The following is a 6000-nucleotide window of genomic DNA, read 5'->3' as shown; positions in this document are numbered from 1 at the left end:
AACGCTGAAATGTCATCACTACCAACATTTTCTGTTGCTTGGTTTGCTGCGGAAAACGGGAAGCTGGCATATTTGGTGAGTGTTCATTCCATAGGTCACGAACAAGTAACAACTTTTCATCTGTCTGAGTGGCTCAATGCCCGTCACATTTCATCCAACTTCACGCTACGGTTGCACTTCGGCTTAATTGTCGTTGTTGTTGTTGTCGTAACCATCGCTTCCTCGTCCATCACAAGCTTGTTAAGTGTTTTAAGCTCTTTTCCTCCTTGCTGTGCAGGAAAGATGGAAGTGTCCACAGTTCCTCGATTCTTGGGGTACATCAAGTCGGCCTTTTGGAACATATGCAAACAATTCAAGTGGTCATTTTTAGCATCGAGGTCTGCAGCTGACGACTACAGTCATTGGTTAGCATGCGCTACCAGAAGAGCTAGCAATACACACTGACACCAGACACTTATTAGACAGCAATGAAAGGTACAGGTACATTTTTAGTTATAACCCACTGAAACAAAGTCAGTGGAGACACAATCACACCTGCACACACAAAAGCCTGCATTCACAGGATAAACACACACACACACACACATTGTCATTCTTTGTTGGAGTCTCCAATTTGCCTCTCATGCCAACCCTCGTCTTCAATGTTGGCGCTATGAGAGTCCCATGCTGCGCCGCTAAACACGTGGTGGGCCATCGGCTTTTGACAACCGAGCATCTCTGCGGAGTTCACCGGCGGTTTAGGGAGCTGTATATTCCAATTAGCCGCCGGGATCCCAGCGCTATGGATAGTATACAGAGGGAGTCACATTCAATTACAGTCGGTGTCCACAGTGGATTTGTGTGTTTTTTTACCTGTCCTCATGCATAAAATAAATACTGCTGTTCCCTTGTGCAGTGGTGTCAGGGTGTGTGCATATGATGGGGGGGGTTTCGAGGCTAGATAACAGCGCACCTATGTGTAATTATATTTATGTGTAGGTTTTTATGCACGCGGATTTAATAGTCCCTCATTACAGTGACATCATTTGCATTAAAAACACAATGCTTCCACGAGATCTGTGCTTGATATGCTATGTGCAACATGCCAGCAGCTGGTGAATGATGGTCAGCAAGCTGTCCTGCATAACTCCAGCTAAAGGGAAATAAAAACACGGAAACACACTGATAGCTCAAGTCGATGAAACGACGACAATAAGTGCCATATTCACGCCCGTACATCTTTATAAGACCTCCCTTTTGATTTTCTCATTTTCTCTTACTTATTATCATATGAAAATAATAAGAATTTATTTTAAGCGGCTGCAGCGTGTGTTCCTTTGCTATATTCTTTACATATCAGGAATCGTTTGATGTGTGTGTGTGTGTGTTTTTTTTTATGCGTTCCTTGAAGAAAACAAAGGCGTGCATAAATTAGCAGCTGGGATGGCAATTAGACAGTCACAGTGATTGGAAGAGAATAATTATAGAGGAGCTGGCCTGCTTTGGGCCTGCACTCAGCCCCCAGTGAAAATGAAGAAAAAGACACAACTACAAAATAATTCAAGAGATAGATAAATAAAAAAAGGCCTTATTTAGAGCAGCAGAGATAATATGCATCCATACTGAAACCGTAACGAGTGAAACCAAAGCTACACCATCGTTGTTCATCCTGCGAAGCCACCAGGAATAACGTGTCTTGGTCGTGTTGGTTTTGGAGGGCGAGGCCCATCTAAAGCCAGAACCTAAGGTCGTCTTCGTTGGGCAGAAGATATGGGCATGAACACAAAGCGGTTGTATTTTCATACGGGGGGGAAGCTAGTGCTGGTTTACCCTGAATAGGTGATAACACGTAGCTTGTGGCTGGGGAGGCCGGCCTGCAGTCGGACCCTGACCTGTCCACCGCGACGTCAAACCGTCTACGCCTGAATGACTGATTGACAGGCCGGAAAGAAAGTGTGTTGATGGATGTTTTATCCCGCTGCAGCGTTTATCCCTGAAGCATTCATTTGAAGTACGTTAACGGTGTGTCTCCTTTTGAGAATTTATCTGAAACACGCAAACAAAGGGAGACGTCTTGGGGTAATTGTTGAGGTAAAGAATTTGGGATGAAAGCGGACCCTCTAGGTTAAACTGGGACGATCCTCTGGGGTTAGCTGTCAGGCGAGTTTAAGCTTTCTTGTTTCAGATTAAAAGACCTGCTTTTAGCAGTAATGGAAAAAAGGGATGTTGTTCCCCCCCCCCGCACACACACACACACACACACACACACACCTAATAGAATTTGTCACAGAGGTCAAAAATGCTCACACTTATTTAAGGAAGCTGTGTTAGATCCTTTTTAAAAAACAACCCAAACTAAAATGAGCAGAGAGTGAACCGTTTATCTCCAATCATTCAATCCATCAAAACCCAAAAGAAGATGTTTGACCCTTTGTCCATTGTCCACCACATTCCAGGGCTCCAGAGCTCTGGACACACCCGTCCGTCTCACTCACACTCAACCTGGAGCATAAACAGTCTAATTCACAAGGCAAACTTTCTCTTCTCCAATACGTTGATTTGATATACTCCGATAGAGCCTTTCTCCCAGACGCCATCAATTGTATATAGATTTTTCTTGGCTCTCCTCAGAAGAGAAACAAAAGCAGGCCCTGAAAAGCCCCGAGCCGAAGAGGCTTTATTGATATCGATGCTGGGGAGTATCGCCCATTTTCACCAGGGGATCAATCAGAACGTCACCGCGTGTGAGCTGCAGCCTCTCTGCTCGTGGAACGGGCATCTGCCCGTCGGCTCGATGTGAATCTACAAAGCTACGGAGGCGCAGAGTGACAGACTCAGAGAGATTGATGGGTCTTGGAATGTATACAATTATGCAACATAACAGAATATTACGGTAGTTCAGGTTAAGCTCTGAAGATGAGAGCCGTAGCGTCCTATAAATAACTGAGGACAGGTCATCACTGTGATCTGTCCTCGTTTGGACGTCAGGGTTTAAGTAGAATGTTTGGCTGTGAATCACTTTATTTATGGAGTTCATCAAACCAAACTGACACTCTGACAATAATTTATTTTCCCCCTTGTTGATGGTGAAACATCTTCATTTCTGGAGCCTCACATCAGAACAGTGTCGCAGCGTTCTCCTCAACATCTGAGGATGCGGATCGGCGTTAGAACAAGGAGAGAATACAAACCAGGAGAGTCCATGCGGCTCACGGGTTAATCACCGTCTCCAGAACGAGCCCAAACTGATTTCAAAAGAAGTTATTAACAACCTTCAGTGTCATCAGGGTAGCCTGTAATTACGCGCATTAGCCGGCGCCCTGTCGGAGGATGGTTCCCGAGGGTTACGGTTCGCATCGTTACGCAAACACTGTTGTCGTTGAACAGCTGAAATGTTCAGAGGCGCAGAAATGTTGTTTAAAATGTGTCGAGCTGTGGTTGATGGCCTTTGCACGTTGAATTAAATGTATGCAGCTTCTGCCACCGATGTGTGTGTGTGACAATGGGTGAATGCTGTCTGTGAATGGGTGAATGCTGTGTGATAATGGGTGAATTCTGTCTGTGAATGGGTGAATGCTGTGTGATAATGGGTGAATTCTGTCTGTGAATGGGTGAATGCTGTGTGAGAATGGGCGAATGCTGTGTGAGAATGGGCGAATGCTGTCTGAATGGCAGAATGCTGTGATAATGGGTGAATGCTGTGTGAATGGGTGAATGCTGTGTGTAAATGGCGGAATGCTGTGTGAGAATGGGTGAATGCTGTCTGAATGGCAGAATGCTGTGATAATGGGTGAATGCTGTGTGAATGGGTGAATGCTAGGTGTGAATGCTGTGTGATAATGGGTGAATGCTGTCTGTGAATGGGTGAATGCTGTGTGATAATGGGTGAATGCTGTGTGTGGATGGCGGAATGCTGTGTGATAATGGGTGAATGCTGTGTGTGAATGGGTGAATGCTGCGTGAGAATGGGTGAATGCTGGCTTGATGCATTCTGTACTCCTGGGCAGAGCAACCGTTCATCAATCACTCATTTTGGATGAGTATACAAAAATTACACTTGAATACAATGTAAGGCAAAAATAAATACAATCTTTATTTATTAGATATTCTGGTCGTTGGATAGCACACGCAGCTTTTCATGCTGCTTTACGGGGGCAGGGTGTTGTTGGTGTCTATCCCAGCTTGCTAAGGTTGAGAAGCAGGGTACACCCCGAATGCGTCGCCAGCACATCGCTGGACCACACAGAGACAAACAACCTTTCATGCTCACACACTACAGTCAATTTGCAGTAATCGATTCACCTAAATGACATGTTTGTGGAGGTGGGAGGATCCCGGAGAACCCGGAGAACAACCACGTGGACGCGGGGAGAACAAACAGACTCTGCAGAGACAGGAGTCGAACCCGGTTCCTTTTTAATGTGAGGCAAAGCGCTAACCACAGTTTCTGCTTGTGCCAAGATATGTATGTGTTAGATGGATGCATATACAGTGAAATGTGCACAGCTATGTACAAAATCAAAATCACATGCACGCACACACACACACACACAGTCTTTAGAGCCCAAATGACTGTCGCTGTTGCCTTCCCTACCAGCTGCAGAGTGCTGATGGAGTGTAATCATATGAGAGTAAGCGTATGTGCATTTTCTGTGTGTGTGTGTGTGTGTGTGTGTGTGTGTGTGTGTGTGTGTGTGTTGGGGGTGGGTGGGGGGGGGGGGGGGGGGTTGCACACCTGGCATCTGCCACAGATGGGCGTAATCATCTCCCTTCCTACTCCAGTAAACCCCCCCATCTCTCACACACATCCCTCTCCTGTCCCCTCATCCATGCGGAAGTATTCACACACACACACACACACACACACACACACACACATGCACTGTTAAACGAGTCAACTCACGAGGCCTCCTGATTCAGGCAGCAGTAATGCCAGAGTTAGATTGTCTGAATTGGTCCAGATGACTAAAGCAACTATAATCCATTAGAGTCGGACACTCTGGTGTTTGTTTGCCATCCAAACTAAATGTCTGGCCGTTATCAATGTCTCAGATAAATACGAACTAAGCTGATGTCATTGGTTTTTCAGATTTCTCTGCCCAATGACGTGAATTGGGTCCGTTTCAACAAATGCTGCAGGCATCATGTGGAACAAGCTGTGATGATGCGAGACTTGAACCGTTGCTGATTCTTGATGCAGCACAGCGGATGAAGCCGCATGGCTGCACATCCATGGACTGACTTTTGGTTGCAATGATGCATCTGCAAATGTTTTAACTTGAGTGAAACAGCAGTTCTACACCAAAATAATTAAGGGCTGTATAATGGGAAAGAGACAAAAGAAAAGGAGACGTCTGGAAAACATGACAGAAATGTGCTGAAGGTCAGTTCTATGACCGTCTAAAGACAAGCTGCCAAAACATTTGCATTTGCACCAATAAAGCAAGTTAAATATTCACTTTGCATTCATACACACCCACCATTTCACTGTGGACTTGCTCATTTGGATTCTTAATTATTTTCTCAACACCATAATTAATACATTGATTTAATGTAATTATGAATACAGTACACAGTTAGGAACAAAGTAAATTAACATTTCAGTTATTATTCTAGGGTGTACGCTAAAGCATAGCGCTGTTGCTAGCATCTATCATAGTCATTACTATTACATGTTGCACAACTTCACCAAGACAAATTCCTAGTCTGTGAACCCTCATTGACAATAAATTACTTCTGATTCTGAAAATGTCACTGATATTTAGCTTCAATGGCTGAGATAAGACTGTAATTCAACATTTAAAGCTCAAATTACTATTAACTGATTAGGAATTAGGATTTTAAAAAATATAAAAGGGTTCATTTGGGTCAATGAAGACCACAAAGCTTTTAGGTAATGAGGCCCGATTGGAGGAAAAAGATCACCGGAGGAACGGAAAAAGTGATTTATATTTAAAGTAGTTTTATAATGCAGACGTTCTACCTGCTGCACCTAAGTAGTAAACTTATCTTAAGAACTAT

The sequence above is a fragment of the Brachionichthys hirsutus genome, chromosome 1, assembly GCF_040956055.1.
Source record: "Brachionichthys hirsutus isolate HB-005 chromosome 1, CSIRO-AGI_Bhir_v1, whole genome shotgun sequence".
Taxonomy (NCBI): Eukaryota; Metazoa; Chordata; class Actinopteri; order Lophiiformes; family Brachionichthyidae; genus Brachionichthys; species Brachionichthys hirsutus.
Note: the sequence above shows the minus strand (reverse complement) of the source record.